Source organism: Diachasma alloeum, unplaced genomic scaffold (genome assembly GCF_001412515.2).
Source record: "Diachasma alloeum isolate Michigan unplaced genomic scaffold, Dall2.0 Dall_scaffold_00515, whole genome shotgun sequence".
Classification (NCBI taxonomy): Eukaryota; Metazoa; Arthropoda; class Insecta; order Hymenoptera; family Braconidae; genus Diachasma; species Diachasma alloeum.
The window spans coordinates 413,996-433,709 of NW_021680647.1; positions in this window are offsets into that span (position 1 = coordinate 413,996).

Consider the following 19,714-nt stretch of genomic DNA (forward strand, 5'->3'; position numbering starts at 1 on the left):
GCTCGATAGTGCAGATTGTCGTTTGCTGAATTCCAGTGAAGACCCAATGTCTTCATGGTGGCGTCTTTGTTGAGAGTGAGCAAAGGATCCATTTCACTTTGCTGTGACAAATATTCCAATACTTGAGAGTCGTTGGACCTCCATTTTTTCAATGGAAATTGTCCAAACATAAGTAATTCAGTGAGATCTTTCTGTACGTGTATTGCTTGATGCTTTGATGGAACTCCGGTGAGTACATCATCCATGTAGAAATAATTTTAGATCACTGAAGATTCTACAGGATATTTCTATTTGTACAATGCAGCCAATTCGGGGGAACGGAGTGGACAGGGATCGAAGAGGTTGGGGCTTTTGTGGGGTCTGAAAAGGTGGTCGGAAAGAGAGATTTCTAGGAGTAAGGGAGAGGGAAAACATGGAGTGGTTGAGGTAGGAAGGGTTGAGGAATGGAAAGAGGATGAAAGTGAGGGGGAAAATGGAAAAGTGGTGTAATGAGGAGGAACGGGAAGGTGATGGAGAGGTTATGGGGTAGCAGGGAAAACGTGGCAATTAGAGGTTTATGGTCTGAAGTGAGTCGCAGTGAAAGGCAGGAACAGCTGGAACTGGAATCAGGCTTAGTGAAGGTGGAGAGGTTGGGCTAGGCTGGAAGCTATGGTGGAGCAGAGGATCGAGGGGAAGAGAGCGTTGAGGTGACAACAAGCAGTGTGAAAGTAATTGCGAATTGTGATACACGTGGCCGGGTTAGAAAGCGAGGTTAGAGTGAAGAAGGTCGGAGGAAGAATGGAATAAGTGGGTGGCGGACGATAAAGAGTGGAAAGAAGGTATGTTGAACGAGTTGAAGGTGATTAGTGGGTTGTTGAAGGAAGTACTGGTGATGAGGAGGGATACTCGGGACGAAGGCGGATTTGGTTGCGGAAGCCATGCGGGCGCGGAGAAGGCAGGTGAAGTAGAGAGAGAGAGGAAGAAGAACAAGGAGAGATAGGGTGATGGGGAGGATAGGAGACGAGAGAGGAGCGGAGGCGGAGAGCTGAGAAAGTCGGTGGAACGCTAACAGTGATGGGGTGGACTGAGTAGCCCTATCGAGGTGAGGGGACCGCCGACCAGCACAGAGAGAGAGAGGGACCCGGAGAGAATGAGAGTGGCAGACAGGATGTTGACAGGATGAGGAAGAGGACGCAGGCAGAGAGACTTCGTTCGAGAGCTCGGGGGGGTTAGAGTCGGTGGGATTTGGGCAGGGACGAGGCAGCGTGGAATGAGAAACAAAAGTTAGGTTAAGTTGAAATATATTTAGGCAGATATAGGAATATGTGACTCTGTACCTCTTGTTAACTCTTCGGGAAACACAATAAACAGTTATATACAATGCAGCCAATTCCCTGAGGCATCTCATTGCGTGATACGGTGCACAGGCCGTTCCGTATGTAACAGTGTTTAACTGATGTACTTGAATCGGTTGATCTGGCTCGTTTCTCCAGAGTATGAGCTGATATTCCCTGTCTCGCTCGTCGACGAATATCTGTCTGAACATCTTTGTTATATCAGCAGTAATGACATAGGCATGAGTACGAAATCTCAGAACTATTTGGAATAGATCTTTCTGTAGATTGGGACCTGGACTGAGCTTATCATTCAGTGATGCTCCCGACATGGTTTTTGCGGAAGCATTAAAGACTACTCGTAGCTTCGTCGAGATGCTATCCGGTCTGATGACAGCTTGATGGGGTATGTAATAAACTTCTTCTAATTCAAGGGACTTCGTGTCTTGGACCAACGACATGTGCTCTGTGTTGATGTACTCATCCATAAATTGTTGGTATGATTGTTTAAGATCTGGATTTCGTTTGAATCTTCGTTCGAGTGCTTCAAGTCTCCTCTGGGCTTGTATCTTCGAATCTCCAAGGGTGACGCCTGCTTTTGTGGGTAGACGTACAATAGGATGGCTCATAATAAATAAGAACTAAAAATTCAACTGTTTTGGAGTTGAAACAAATAGTCCAGGGAACTGTGAGGCTGTGTGATTTTTTTCCGAATTTTCAATTCACTTTTGCAGTAGCGCATGGCATTTCAAGTTTGACTAAAATATCTGACCTACTGGCAGTCAATAGTTATAAAACTTGGGTAAAAGTTGAATATCCTTAATTACGGTCCGGTGCTAGGTTATAAAAATGACAGAGGATGGTTCTTCGGATCTGTTCAGGTAGAGAATGCAGCGACTAGTATAGGTCCGTCACTGTTGCTCCCATAGAGAGGAGGTCGGAAATACATGCGTTTTCTGGGGAGCAATAGCAACCCAACTATACGACTGCCCTGTGCGAGACAGAGGCACTCGCAGTTGTCCCTGTCACACAGAACGATGTGCTCCATGAATATTAATAATAATAACACGATATCTATGAGTCGTGGAAACATGAATCGGAAACGTTATTCTTCATCAGAACATTTAATGCTGCATGTCTCGTCAACTTTTCAGTAGTTCTCAATATATTTTGGCCCGCATAAAAATGATTATTTATTGTTCATTTGTTTCCCGAAGCCTAAAAATGTAAAATCGGTCCCGTGTACCTAATTTTTAAGCTATGTACCTAATTTTTAAGCTATGGATTTTTTTTTCAATGTATAGAATGTCGTCTTGGAAATTTCAAAGAAAAAAAATTAATTCAATGAAAATGTTCAAGATTTATTTAATAAAATTAGAAATTCATTCGATTTATAAAAAGAATAATTCGAGACATCCGGTGTTATCTTTCAACTCCAACGAAAATTTCGTTCGTGGGAACGCTGACACAAATAAATCGCTGAATCCACACGCGCCTCGAAATTAAAAACAAAATAGAATAAAACTTCAGAAAAAGAAAAAAAAGATACGATCGCATGATCAAACCACGTGATCATTTCCCCAACAATTGTGCAGACACATCAATTCTCCCATAGCAACGATCCATGGAAAATCCGCTATAGCTAAAATCAGTTTCGTCTCAAGTGCAGAACGGTGCACAACAACTATAAGGTCGAACTCCTTGAATTTTCATTGGTTCTTCTATTTCGGAGATAGCCAAATACTTTTCCGTCTTACCGGTGATCTATAGATTCAAGTACACGAGATTTCACAATTACGCAAAGCTTCGTAGTAAAATCTCGTCGCGAATAGGTAGACAGGCTGCGAATTGCCTGTTACTTTCGTGGAAAAATTATTAGCTGCATGGACACAGAAGTTCTTTTATTCCGAAGTGCGTTCTAGATCAAAATAATAATCCACTCTGATAAAACGAACAATAAAAAATATTTTCTCAAAACCTAAAATAAAAAAATCAACATTGTGAACAAACTTAAAATTAGTGAGTGAACTCTCGGATATTGTTAGTTAAGAATCGTGTGAAAATTAAAAAGGCAAAGTGACGTAGCACATTTTGGATTAGGTGCAAAGCTGTTTCTTGGGTGAGTAAATGAGCAAAATTTTGTCACATAAATAATAACGTGGTTAATCTGGTACAATTTTTGAATATAAACGTTTTGCGGTATCACGATTTTAGAGTCAAAAATTAAGTAATTGATGAAAATTCCTAGTAGAGAAGTTGCTCAAAATTTATTGTTTCTCAACCAAAATTGTATTTCAATTCCATGTAAAATTTAACATTTTCAAAATTCAAAATATTGATGAATAAATTGTTCAAAATAAGAAATCATCGAGTCTTCAATTTAAAATAGAAAATAGAAACCTTCCCCATTAATTTCAGCAGATGCGCCTAGCGCTTCAGAGGTAAGGATCCACCAAAAAAAAAGTAAATATTATTTTATCCTGATGATAGGAAGATTAGCGATGACTGATTTAATACATAATTTTAAATTCGTTGTTGAAATTTTCCTGTTATCACAAGAATAACAATTACATTCCACTTTTTGCTAATTTGATTCCAAGATGTCTTAATTTATTTTTTCTTTAATGAAAAATTACACTAGTCTCATGAAAAACTACAAAAAATCATTCCTCAAAGAATTTTCAGAACTTTTTTAATTTTTTCATTTTTATAAAAAAATTTTATTGTCAAAAATTCATTAATTATTGCATTTCAAAATCAATTAGGCTTTGTTGGGGTCGAATTTGCAAAAAGTTGATTGTAATTGTTATTTGACAAATTTGTTAAAAAAAGTTGATGAAAAAACAATCCATAGCTCAAAAATTGGGTACACTGGACCGATTTTCCAATTTCAAACGTCTGGGGGACAAATCAAGTGATTTCTTGGATTAACAATTTTTTTGCACTAATTTTTCGTTTCTATGAATGAACTTTCTCCTCTATGGAAATGGTCATTTGAATATGCTGGGACTCTTGAAGCTCACAGGGTCTCCCCTTAATGGCAGGGCAACGTAAAGTCTAAAATATATCCTCAGAGTGGGAGACTTTCAAATTTCTGTTGGCATATTTACTTCTAAAATAAATCTCCGTATTTTGGCATTTACCGTCGTAGTCATTTACTTATCACTCTGATGCCTGGGATTCAGGGGTCACCAATAAACTGAATTTCCAATGACGCTTACTGGCTCAAACTCAGGAATTGTCTTCATAAAGGAGCTCACAAATGACTTAGCTTCCAAGAACCTTAATGAATGGGGCTGAATTTACGATTTGCGGAGGCAAAACTCTTGAACCCTCGTCCCTAATTTGCTTATAACTGTCTTGTCCAATATTCATCTGGCAATTGAATATTTTCCGACCATTTTTCTGAACTGTTCTAATGGTCAGTCAGTGCACGACTTCCAAAGAGCTAGCATCGCAAGAATCTTTGTCCTTCCACTTGTGCTCTAATATTAACGAACGAACTTTCAGTGCCTGTGGTAGTGTGTCAATAATCTTGGCCAATTATTTAGAGAAAAAAAAGTGCAAAAATGCCAATGACACGACTAGATACCGAAATCTCATTCATTGGTCATGCAAAATCAGACATCCAGGGTAATCAGTTACCATCAAAATGCCAAATTTTGGAGTGTTTTTTTCATTATACGCGACATGCCACCCCGATATTGAGTCCTCGTGAAGCAGCCAGATGCGTTATTCGCAAGTGTGTCATATTCTGGCAATATGCNCTTGGCCAATTATTTAGAGAAAAAAAAGTGCAAAAATGCCAATGACACGACTAGATACCGAAATCTCATTCATTGGTCATGCAAAATCAGACATCCAGGGTAATCAGTTACCATCAAAATGCCAAATTTTGGAGTGTTTTTTTCATTATACGCGACATGCCACCCCGATATTGAGTCGTCGTGAAGCAGCCAGATGCGTTATTCGCAAGTGTCATATTCTGGCAATATGCGGAAATGCCAACCATCACGGAGGGAAATGCGATTACTAAATTTGAGAAGTTACTGAATGATTATAAAAAAATTCGCAAGAATGGTCCGGGGTGTCTGGAGAAATACGAAAACGCTCAAAAAGCAGCGATTGGTTTCATGTGCGAGTTAGATGAGTTGTTCGATATCGCACATCAGAAACAAGTGAATGTGATGAAAAATGAAACCGCAAGAACTTTGTTGGATCTCCACCGTGGAANCAGTCGCAAGAACGGTCCGGGGCGTCTGGAGAAAAACGAAAACGCTCAAAGTGCAGCGATTGGTTTCATGTGCGAGTTAGATGAGTTATTCGACGTCGCACATCAGAAACAAGTGAATGTGATGAAAAATGAAACCGCAAGAACTTTGTTGGATCTCCACCGTAGAAAGAGAAGACAGGATTACGTGGACCGAATTATCGACACAGCTAACTGGATCCCTCCCTGTGAAGAAGAAAATGGAAATGTGCAGCTCAAAGAACTTCAAAAAGGTAAATAATTTATTTCCCCTTTTGTTTCATTTTCACAGTGATGAGTAGTTCTGATTGCGGGGAGACTCCTATAAATTTCAGAAATCCCAGGACATTCAAGTGACATTTTTCAGAAATTAAATTCTTGTTTCATGTGCGTAAAAACAAAGGATTTGTGCAAAAAAATCGTTATTCATGGTTAATTCATCCCTCCGACGCCTAAAATTTGAAAATCGATCCAGTGTACCCAATTCTCAAACAATGAGAGTTTTTGTTTCAAAATTTAAAAAATGTGTAGAATAACAATTACAATCCACTTTTTGTAAATTCAACTCCAAAATAGTTTCACTGATTTGGCCTTCAATGAAAAATGACAATAGTTGCATAAAATATTATGAGAAATAATTTTCAATGAATTTTCAAAATATTTGTCATATTATGTTATTTTATTCCTTTGTTTTCTTCAAATAAATTAATTGATTATTGCATTAAACATTGAGTAAAGACTAATTAAGCTATTTCGAAGTGGAATTAGCAAATAGTGGATTGCTATTGATATTCTGCCCATTTTATGGAAAATTGAGAAAAAACTCCCATTGTTCGATAATTGGGTACACTGGACTGATTTTTCAATTTCATGCGTCTGGGGGACAGATTAACAATGAATGATATTTCTTCTTTCCGCACCAATTCTTCGTTTCCACACCGCTGAAACAAGGGTTTAATTTATGAAAAATGTCACTTGTCTTAAATAAATGAAAATTTCTTCAAACGATCCAGCCGATCGGCAATTACTTCAAACGTACCATGGGGAACATATCTGAGTGATATCAAGCGCTGTCCCCTCAAAGTCTTCCTACTCTCAATTNATTATTTCCCCTTTTTTTTTCATTATCACAGTAATGAATAGTTCTGATTGCGGGGAGACTCCTATAAATTTCAGAAATCCCAGNATTCGACGTCGCACATCAGAAACAAGTGAATGTGATGAAAAATGAAACCGCAAGAACTTTGTTGGATCTCCACCGTAGAAAGAGAAGACAGGATTACGTGGACCGAATTATCGACACAGCTAACTGGATCCCTCCCTGTGAAGAAGAAAATGGAAATGTGCAGCTCAAAGAACTTCAAAAAGGTAAATAATTTATTTCCCCTTTTGTTTCATTTTCACAGTGATGAGTAGTTCTGATTGCGGGGAGACTCCTATAAATTTCAGAAATCCCAGGACATTCAAGTGACATTTTTCAGAAATTAAATTCTTGTTTCATGTGCGTAAAAACAAAGGATTTGTGCAAAAAAATCGTTATTCATGGTTAATTCATCCCTCCGACGCCTAAAATTTGAAAATCGATCCAGTGTACCCAATTCTCAAACAATGAGAGTTTTTGTTTCAAAATTTAAAAAATGTGTAGAATAACAATTACAATCCACTTTTTGCAAATTCAACTCCAAAATAGTTTCACTGATTTGGCCTTCAATGAAAAATGACAATAGTTGCATAAAATATTATGAGAAATAATTTTCAATGAATTTTCAAAATATTTGTCATATTATGTTATTTTATTCCTTTGTTTTCTTCAAATAAATTAATTGATTATTGCATTAAACATTGAGTAAAGACTAATTAAGCTATTTCGAAGTGGAATTAGCAAATAGTGGATTGCTACTGATATTCTGCACATTTTACGGAAAATTGAAAGAAAACTCCCATTGTTCGATAATTGGGTACACTGGACTGATTTTTCAATTTCATGCGTCTGGGGGACAGATGGACAATGAATGATATTTCTTCTTTCCGCACCAATTCTTCGTTTCCACACCGCTGAAACAAGGGTTTAATTTATGAAAAATGTCACTTGTCTTAAATAAATGAANAGAAAGAGAAGACAGGATTACGTGGACCGAATTATCGACACAGCTAACTGGATCCCTCCCTGTGAAGAAGAAAATGGAAATGTGCAGCTCAAAGAACTTCAAAAAGGTAAATAATTTATTTCCCCTTTTGTTTCATTTTCACAGTGATGAGTAGTTCTGATTGCGGGGAGACTCCTATAAATTTCAGAAATCCCAGGACATTCAAGTGACATTTTTCAGAAATTAAATTCTTGTTTCATGTGCGTAAAAACAAAGGATTTGTGCAAAAAAATCGTTATTCATGGTTAATTCATCCCTCCGACGCCTAAAATTTGAAAATCGATCCAGTGTACCCAATTCTCAAACAATGAGAGTTTTTGTTTCAAAATTTAAAAAATGTGTAGAATAACAATTACAATCCACTTTTTGTAAATTCAACTCCAAAATAGTTTCACTGATTTGGCCTTCAATGAAAAATGACAATAGTTGCATAAAATATTATGAGAAATAATTTTCAATGAATTTTCAAAATATTTGTCATATTATGTTATTTTATTCCTTTGTTTTCTTCAAATAAATTAATTGATTATTGCATTAAACATTGAGTAAAGACTAATTAAGCTATTTCGAAGTGGAATTAGCAAATAGTGGATTGCTATTGATATTCTGCCCATTTTATGGAAAATTGAGAAAAAACTCCCATTGTTCGATAATTGGGTACACTGGACTGATTTTTCAATTTCATGCGTCTGGGGGACAGATTAACAATGAATGATATTTCTTCTTTCCGCACCAATTCTTCGTTTCCACACCGCTGAAACAAGGGTTTAATTTATGAAAAATGTCACTTGTCTTAAATAAATGAAAATTTCTTCAAACGATCCAGCCGATCGGCAATTACTTCAAACGTACCATGGGGAACATATCTGAGTGATATCAAGCGCTGTCCCCTCAAAGTCTTCCTACTCTCAATTTTAACTCAATGAAAAATAAAAAATAGTCAAAATAAAATTGAAAAATTTGCTACTGAATTATCGGCGGACAATTTCACTTATTATTGTTCAAGATCCCTTTTTTTATATCTGAAATTTTACAAATTTTATAATTCGTCTGATGCAAATTGACAAGTCCAGGGGAACAGTNGGACAATGAATGATATTTCTTCTTTCCGCACTAATTCTTCGTTTCCATACCGCTGAAACAAGGGTTTAATTTATGAAAAATGTCACTTGTCTTAAATAAATGAAAATTTCTTCAAACGATCCAGCCGATCGGCAATTACTTCAAACGTACCATGGGGAACATATCTGAGTGATATCAAGCGCTGTCCCCTCAAAGTCTTCCTACTCTCAATTTTAACTCAATGAAAAATAAAAAATAGTCAAAATAAAATTGAAAAATTTGCTACTGAATTATCGGCGGACAATTTCACTTATTATTGTTCAAGATCCCTTTTTTTATATCTGAAATTTTACAAATTTTATAATTCGTCTGATGCAAATTGACAAGTCCAGGGGAACAGTTTCCTATTTTTTGTTATGTACCTTCAAAATTTTAATTTTGATGACAGTTTTCATATGGTTTTTATGGATCTCATATGGAGATNTCGGCAATTACTTTAGGCGTACCATGGGGAACATATCTGAGTGATATCAAGCGCTGTTCCCTCAAAGTCTTCCTACCCTCAATTTTAACTCATGAATNGAGAGTTTTTGTTTCAAAATTTAAAAAATGTGTAGAATAACAATTACAATCCACTTTTTGTAAATTCAACTCCAAAATAGTTTCACTGATTTGGCCTTCAATGAAAAATGACAATAGTTGCATAAAATATTATGAGAAATAATTTTCAATGAATTTTCAAAATATTTGTCATATTATGTTATTTTATTCCTTTGTTTTCTTCAAATAAATTAATTGATTATTGCATTAAACATTGAGTAAAGACTAATTAAGCTATTTCGAAGTGGAATTAGCAAATAGTGGATTGCTATTGATATTCTGCCCATTTTATGGAAAATTGAGAAAAAACTCCCATTGTTCGATAATTGGGTACACTGGACTGATTTTTCAATTTCATGCGTCTGGGGGACAGATTAACAATGAATGATATTTCTTCTTTCCGCACCAATTCTTCGTTTCCACACCGCTGAAACAAGGGTTTAATTTATGAAAAATGTCACTTGTCTTAAATAAATGAAAATTTCTTCAAACGATCCAGCCGATCGGCAATTACTTCAAACGTACCATGGGGAACATATCTGAGTGATATCAAGCGCTGTCCCCTCAAAGTCTTCCTACTCTCAATTTTAACTCAATGAAAAATAAAAAATAGTCAAAATAAAATTGAAAAATTTGCTACTGAATTATCGGCGGACAATTTCACTTATTATTGTTCAAGATCCCTTTTTTTATATCTGAAATTTTACAAATTTTATAATTCGTCTGATGCAAATTGACAAGTCCAGGGGAACAGTTTCCTATTTTTTGTTATGTACCTTCAAAATTTTAATTTTGATGACAGTTTTCATATGGTTTTTATGGATCTCATATGGAGATTTAATTTAATCGGGAGATTAAATAAATCTGACGATTTAAATAGCTAACTCGGCTTGGTGCAACCGGCCCATAATATATAATATTATAATATATTAAATATATTATAATATTGTAATATATTATTAATATATTATAATATATTAAATATATTATAATATTGTAATAGAGAAATAATTTTTTTTTCTAAATAAAAATTACAAAAATTGAAACTAAAGAAGAATCATTAAATTTTTTAAAAAACCTAGAATAATTTTAATTAGAAGAAAATAATATTTATGTATCATAATATCATATATAATCACTTATTTATAACATGAATGATTATTTTCTAATTGAAAATTAAAAANTTCAATACCCTTTCAGGAAAAGGAGCGGTTGCGGGACACCCTGTATATATGAAAAGGAGAATGTGCGATGCTATCAAATCTCGCTCCCCATTTCAAGATGATCGGAAGAGGAGAAAGTCAGGAGTTAAGGGTCGAAAATTCAACCAAGAGTTGAGTCTAGATCAATTTGTGACGCAAAACACAATTAAATTCTTCGAAATCTTGAATCTAGACCATACTTTTTCGGACATCGATCCAATGAAGTGGGGAGAAAGAGAAGATTATGGGAATGCTTTAAAAACTATGAGATCTCTCCTAGTGACAAACGACGTAGCTGAAAGAAGCGTATCTTTCGTGAGCGAATACAATGATTTGCTCACGAAAGATGAAAACTCTAAACAAGATGCAATGCTCGTGGTCAGGAAATTGCGGGCATTGACATCTGGCTGCACCAGGGAGGAATTACAGTTTTCATTAGAGAACTACCTGAAAAACACAGCGTAATGAAAAATTAATATTGACCTGAACAATCTCGGTTTATGTCGATTTCAGTATACTTCAAGTTTTTGAACAATATCTCGAAATCTAAAGGAAATCACGTAATTTTCGTAAATATCTTTCTTTTAAACCTTGCTCCGCTCTACAAAAAAGGTTTGTTTGAAATTCAGCTATTCAAACTAGTCAAACGGTCACCGGGCTCAACGAAAATCTCGAGAAACTTCGGGACCCTTCGGGGTCACATTCAGCTACGAAGAAAATCCCCGAAAAAGTCAGTAGTATCGCTCTAGCCACCGAGAGAGTCACTCTAATCACAGTACTGTGTCGCCGTAACCGCTCAATCGAGTACATCACCGGAGTACATCAACGCGATACATTTAAGTCTAGCGCTTTGTATAGCGTCTCTATTTAATTCAATTCAATTATCAATTAATTCCGAGTTAACTATCAATTATTTTGAGTCAATCATCAAGTTCAATATCGAGACAATCTCAAGTGCAGTGCATTTTTCAAACCATCATTTTTATTGACTTGTCGAGCAACTCAACAGTGTAACATTACTAATTTATCAAGACGCGTGGGTTATTCCACAATAAAGTACATCAACAGTGTGGTTTTATAATTCTGCGTGTTTTAATTTTCCACCTCCTTCCACAATTCCACTTTTCCCCAACCGGCATCTCAATTTAGCTTCAATCTCAAACAAGGTTATTATAAAAACTTCAATATAGCCAATAGATTCCGAGAGTATTGTATGAAAACTCAACAGGAATCTAAGTAGACTTGGGCCGATTGACCATTTCGCTATTGACATTTTTCTCCGAGATTCTCTTCTCAATTAACTATACATATTCGATACTCATTGGAAAGCTCATCAAAAGAGCCTCTGAACAGCGCTTAAGATATTTAATTCCCATGATGATTCATTNAGCGTCTCTATTTAATTCAATTCAATTATCAATTAATTCCGAGTTAACTATCAATTATTTTGAGTCAATCATCAAGTTCAATATCGAGACAATCTCAAGTGCAGTGCATTTTTCAAACCATCATTTTTATTGACTTGTCGAGCAACTCAACAGTGTAACATTACTAATTTATCAAGACGCGTGGGTTATTCCACAATAAAGTACATCAACAGTGTGGTTTTATAATTCTGCGTGTTTTAATTTTCCACCTCCTTCCACAATTCCACTTTTCCCCAACCGGCATCTCAATTTAGCTTCAATCTCAAACAAGGTTATTATAAAAACTTCAATATAGCCAATAGATTCCGAGAGTATTGTATGAAAACTCAACAGGAATCTAAGTAGACTTGGGCCGATTGACCATTTCGCTATTGACATTTTTCTCCGAGATTCTCTTCTCAATTAACTATACATATTCGATACTCATTGGAAAGCTCATCAAAAGAGCCTCTGAACAGCGCTTAAGATATTTAATTCCCATGATGATTCATTAGGTAACAAGAGTTCGAATAATTTTATTTGTAGGGAAATATCATCTATCTATTACAAGTACTTTACAATTTCTATTGTATTTTTGTTGTTATGTGTAATTTTATGAATTTTTCACTATATAGTTGAGAATTGAAGTTAAATTGAAAGTATTTTTTTCGGATAATAAACGAATACCTTTAAATTTGATGCCTCTTGTTGCATTCCAATAGAATGCTATTTAAAACAAGCAGGGGTTCGAGCTTTTTTGGCCGAAGCCATCTGGCCGTTACTTTATGTGTTATAACTCTTTTTCTTCCTTTCATTTCTACCAATTCCATTGGTAGTAAGCTTCCGAATGGATCTGTAGTAATTCTATTGAAGAAAGAAAAAAATGGAAACTCCAAACCTGCTCAGATTAGATATCAACAATATCAGTGGAAATACCTATCTCCTGATGAAAAAACAGACAAACGGAAATACCTCAAAAACTTTGTATGAACGGGTATATATGTTTTGATTGATTCAGATAAAAGGNTTGAGTAATTGAGTATTGAAAAAATTATTATCACATTCTCTCTGTGAAAACGTGTAAAAGTGCATAGCAAATTGAACTGCTATGCGCCAGTACAAAAATAATTTTAAAAATNTAGAATGCTATTTAAAACAAGCAGGGGTTCGAGCTTTTTTGGCCGAAGCCATCTGGCCGTTACTTTATGTGTTATAACTCTTTTTCTTCCTTTCATTTCTACCAATTCCATTGGTAGTAAGCTTCCGAATGGATCTGTAGTAATTCTATTGAAGAAAGAAAAAAATGGAAACTCCAAACCTGCTCAGATTAGATATCAACAATATCAGTGGAAATACCTATCTCCTGATGAAAAAACAGACAAACGGAAATACCTCAAAAACTTTGTATGAACGGGTATATATGTTTTGATTGATTCAGATAAAAGGCATCGAAACAAATATTTTGAGAGAAAAAAAATTGAAATCGGCTGCGTAGTTTTTAAGCTATTGCACATAAAAGGTTTTCAGAGAAAGTCGAATATCTCGGAAGCTACCCATGCAATTGAGCTCGTTTTCAATAGGAAGGATTATTATCACGAGAGAAAGATTCTGTCCAAATTTCAAGTTGATATCTCAATTTTTGTATAAGCTAGAGTAATTACAAGGATTTTTATGAGAAAACAGAAAAACGGAAATATCTCGAAAACTTTGTATGAACGGGTGTATGTGTGTTGATTGATTCGGATAGAAGGCATCGAAACAAATATTTTGAAAAAAAAAATTGAAATCGGTTGACTAGCCTCGAAAATATTAGTGACAAACGATTTAAAAACGNATTTGTTATAGGATTTCACTCATTTTTGCAAAGCATAACAATCTTTTGCAAAATAATATGGTTAACTAAAACAATTATCCGTTAATAGAGTTTCNCTCGAAAATATTAGTGACAAACGATTTAAAAACGAATAGCTTTTTCTCAAAAACTATTTGATTAATCGGGCTGAACGTCTGCACAGAGTTAGTCCTTGTTAAGGTCTATAATCTGACAAAATTTCAGATTTTTTGGAATAAGTTTAGCCAAGTAATTACTCAATTTTCCAAAAATTGACCACCGAAAAGGTGGCGATGGACATAGTCACCGACAGACATGGTCGCCAAACTTCGTATTTTTACGTTTCAGACCATTCTATATCACTTCCAATCAAAATTAGAAAAGGTGANCTTTTAGCTCTCCATATTTTATTTCGAATTATGTCGGAATAAAATCATCCATAATAGTCTTCAAATGGTTGAATCNCTTCCAATCAAAATTAGAAAAGGTGAAAACAGCACGATTACAATGGTTCCATTCGGAAGCAAAAAAAAACCATTGGAAACTAATATTAATAGTATTAAATATCAACGATACATGAAAATGATATTAATGGCATGGTACTGTTTAGAATTAAGCTATTTCTTCTATTCAAATTTTGTTGAAATTGCTGTAAATTGATCGATTCAACCATGTAAATTTTGAAATAAAAAAATTTGTAACTATAACATTTTTATGTAAGAAATAAAAACATGTACAGTCAGCAGACGCGCGGGTTGAAAGGTCGGTCCCTTCCTTAAAAGGGTCAGTACCTTAGGTACAATTTTTTTGCCTGGGTTCAATGTCAGTTTATACGACCGTTATGGAAGCACCGGATAAGCCGGACACCTGTCCTTGGACGAAAATTTATCAAGTTTCTTTCACATTTTACTCGGCATTAGATTTATTGTAATTTTTTTTTCCTTCCCAAACGATTGTCAAATAGTTTATTGATCATTCTATCAAATCTGGGCGAATAATGGATGCTCCGTAGGGCTCGTAGAGGCGTCTGAAGATCTCTAAATCTCACATAAATCCGGATTTTTATTTCAATAACAAATGGCTATTTTGCAGAGAAATTTTTTTTATGTATTTCTTACCTCCCTTTCAGAAAGTCTACAAAAGGTGATAGCGATAATTGAGTAATTGAGTATTGAAAAAATTATTATCACATTCTCTCTGTGAAAACGTGTAAAAGTGCATAGCAAATTGAACTGCTATGCGCCAGTACAAAAATAATTTTAAAAATTTGAAAAAATTCCTATGGGTTCATCATTATTTTTCTTACCATATTCAGAATAAAAAGAATCGAAATTCAATTTTTTCAACGTTTGAGCCATCCTATTCGACACCCATCTTTCTACTACTCAATTACACATAATTTTTATTTTCTGAAGTATACACAAAAAACCGGGCGCGCCAAGTGGACTTTTTTTCTGAAAATCGAATTGGCAATTGGCGACGCTAGTTACCGTTGGTGGCGCTAATTTTTCCAAGATGGCCAGTTTAGGAGTGCTCACAGATATATAAAAGTCTGCTCACACATGGACATATGAGCGAATGTATCATCTATGTGTATTCTCAAGCCGACAATTTGTAGAGGGCGTTTTGTTATTTAGCGTCTCCAATGGCGACCTTTTTATTCATATATGTTACTGGATTCATTCACTTGAGATATCAGGTCCCTCTAGTCAATATGATTTGTGAACGACGTGCTTGGCGTATTTTTTATTTCAAGTATTTTTTTGTGAATGAAAGTGAGGATATTTTTTTTTGGAAAATAGAATCAGGCAATAAAACGTCAACTTGGCAAAATTTTTTCACAAAAGTTTTTTTGATTTGTTATAGGATTTCACTCATTTTTGCAAAGCATAACAATCTTTTGCAAAATAATATGGTTAACTAAAACAATTATCCGTTAATAGAGTTTCTCCTCAATCTTTTAGCTCTCCATATTTTATTTCGAATTATGTCGGAATAAAATCATCCATAATAGTCTTCAAATGGTTGAATCGCATAAAAAAATTTTAAGGAGACTTATGACTGCTCAGATTGGTTTCCCCCAAAGGTAATCAGGTGTCTACCAGTCGTGAAGGGTCTGAGACAGATTTTAGACACATACACCAACTTTCATCGGTTGCTTCAACATAGGTATTTCTTAGGGACTTAAGGATTGAACCCGACTTTCTTCAAATAGAATTTTGGTATATGTACCTAACATAGGTTCATCGCATTCAGCAACTCAAAATCATCTATGTTAAATGAACCAAATATATTACACATGGCATTCTTGTGAAGGAAAAAAACAAGTTTCTGCAGTGTCACCAAAATTAATTTTTCTTCGAATTTTCATTCTTTTTCTCCAAAAATAATATATACACATCTTTAGCGTTCCGCCCATCGAATTTTTGAAATAACGGCATCATCAATGTACATCCAATCATTTTTGTTATCTCTTAATAAGCAAGCATAATGATCGCAATGAGTAGCACAATGCAGTAGAGCACTATTAACATAATAAGAGGGTGAGATTGCGCGGGAAGCTAATAATGCTGCCAACAGACATTATAGGAGAGATTGCCAGCGCTTATGGAGAAGCTTCAGCCGCAAAATTTCGTAGCGGTGGCCCATGAACTAATTTTGCGGCCGTACCTGTGAATAAGGCAGGGCACGAGTTCGAGAGTGTCGATAACGGCGTAAAGTGAGCAGAGGTAGAGTGGGGATAGAAATCACGTCAGGGGAGGAATCGGTGGGCTGGGAATGCTGTGAGATGAAAGTTACAATGGCGTTCAAGGAAACGATATAGTTTTCAAGCGCCGAGTGGCCCCGCAATATTTGCGCTCAATTAAAAATTCATTTTTCCTCTCCCAATTAAGATAGAGAGATGAAAGCAGCGGCATTCGATTGAGGATTAAATACTCAATCGACTGACACCAGTTCCATCCCTCCATCCTCCATGGGGGAGTGGAAAACTCGCGGTGAAAGTCACGACTGCGCAGAAGAAAACGATACAGTTTTCAAGCGCTGAGAGGCTCCGCAATATTTGCACCCAATTAAAAATTAATTTCTCTTCTCCTAATGAAGATGGAAAGATAAAACGAACGCCAATCGATTGAGAATGGAATTCTCAATGAATGGATATCGGTTTCATTTCTTAATCTCAATTAGGAGCGGAGGAATGAATTTTCAAAAGCGCGGAGTCACCCCGAACGATTCTTCGGCGTCGAGTGGGCCGGAGGGGCTCCACCGATTTGAAAATTGATTTCTCCTCCCCTAATTGAGATGAAGGAATGAAACCAACGCCTAACGATCGAGAATTATATTCTCACTGAATGACAACGGTTTCATTCCTTAATCACAATTAAGAGTGGAGGAATGAATTTTCAAAAGTGCGAAGTAACCCCGACTGTTCTCCGGCGTCGAGTGAGGCCGGAGGGGCTCCACCGATTTAAAAATTCATTTCTCGCCCCCTCTCCTAATTGAGATGAAGGAATCAAACCGTTGTCATTTATTGAGAACTCAATTCTCAATCGATTGGCGTTCGTTCCATCTCTCCATCTTCATTAGAAGAAGAGAAATTAATTTTTAATTGGGTGCAAATATTGCGGAGCCTCTCAGCGCTTGAAAACTGTATCGTTTTCTTCTGCGCCGTCGTGACTTTCAACGCGAGTTTTCCACTCCCCCGTGGAGGATGGAGGGATGGAACTGGTGTCGGTCGATTGAGCATTTAATCCTCAATCGACTGCCGTAGGTTTCATCTCTCCATCTTAATTGGAAGAGGAAAAATGAATTTTTAATTGAGCGCAAATATTGCGGGGCCACTCGGCGCTTGAAAACTATATCGTTTCCTTGAACGCCGTTGTAACTTTCATCTCATAGCATTCCCAGCCCACCGATCCCTCCGATTCTGCTCACTCTACGCCGTTATAGACACTCACGGACTCGTGCCCTGCTTTATTCACAGGTACGGCCTCAAAATTAGTTCATGCGCGACCGCTATGAAATTTTGCGGTTGAAGCTTCTCCACAAAGAGGATAGACTAAAGTAGAGGCTCAGATCCGGGGGTTTGGCCGACCCTAGCGTGAGGCTAGTACGACCCCATCGNAATTGATTGATGGGGAATTTAATTCTCCATCACACCGTCTGAGTTTCATTCCTTAATATTAATTAGCCAGCAAATGAATCACCTGAAAAACATTAAGAACATGTTGAGGACGAGGAGGGCATAAATTCCCCTTCGAAACTATCCNCTGCTCACTCTACGCCGTTATAGACACTCACGGACTCGTGCCCTGCTTTATTCACAGGTACGGCCTCAAAATTAGTTCATGCGCGACCGCTATGAAATTTTGCGGTTGAAGCTTCTCCACAAAGAGGATAGACTAAAGTAGAGGCTCAGATCCGGGGGTTTGGCCGACCCTAGCGTGAGGCTAGTACGACCCCATCGCAGAGAGGGCGACGCGGTCGATTTCGGTGTCTGGCCGAGTTCGCTATTTCGGTAACTCGGCAGTAATAGCAGTCCCGTTGTCACAGGGATAGTTTCGAAGGGGAATTTATGCCCTCCTCGTCCTCAACATGTTCTCAATGTTTTTCAGGTGATTCATTTGCTGGCTAATTAATATTAAGGAATGAAACCCAGACGGTGTNGACGAACAAATCTAACGCTGAGAGAAAATAAAATCGCGAAATATTACATTATGATGGTTGCTATGGCGGATATTTTTATTTATTATTGATTTATCGAGAATGTAAAAATATCTTTAGAAAGCTCATAGTCAACTTATGTAATGTAACTAAGGACGGATTTCCCGAGAAATTCTCGTATTACGAGAAAAAAAATAAAGACCATTCGGGGAGTAGTTGTGTCGTGTAGATTATACGTAACAGCATCGGCCTATGACGTCACACCGGTAAAACGTCAACTTGGCCGATACGCTGTCGCGTATCTTGATTCAGTGACATGCTATCATTTGCTCACAGCCCCCTGCTTGTTTAGAATTATTTTCAATTTTCTAAAAGTTGAACGCGAGGTGGATACCCGCATATACACACGGGCTAGTCAAACTTAATATTTTTGTTTCAGACCATTCTATACAATTTCCAAGCGAAATTAGAGAATCTAAAAATAGAACGATTTCAATTCTTCTATTTGGAACCAAAAATGATTAATTTTGGGTTTAGAGGAAGGTTTCAACTTCTAATGGATAGGAAATGGTATAGGAGGGTTCAGGAGGGTTAACTGATTTCATTCACACAATCATTTTTTTTAGAAAACAGGAGTAATTATTAATCAATTAATTCGTTTTTTTATTCGTTAACTAATTAGTTAATAATGAAATGGACGACTTCGTAAGGTCCTTCCTCAAAGTATCCTTTTTATTTCTAACCAAAAAATTGAATTTTGCGGACAAAGTAGTACTGTGTTAGCTTGAGTCAAATACATATTCACTGACCTAAAAGATGGAATGATTCAGTTGCTGTTTATGAGGCTTCTTAACTAATAATGCCGGTCGTTAACTATTCACAAATTGCATTAATAGTTACGAAGTTTCGTTAACAGATACTAACTCCTTGTATCAAAGCCCCCCCCCCCCCGCGCTCTCGATTGGCATGGGGATAAAAATGATTTATCGCATATTTCTTTGGCGCAGTCCGTAAAGCACTGTTTCACATTGTAACGATAGCTATTTTCATCACCAGGTCCACAAAGTATTTTCTGACGAATGTGGCTTTGTATATAATCTATAATCGCATGTCAGAAAATACTTTTGGACCGTGTGATGAATGCAATTTTTCGTTAGAAGGCCCGTAAACCGCGATCTAACCGAGCGAAGCGAGGTTAGAATCGCGGTATACCGGGCCTTCTCACGAAATAGTATATTTCGT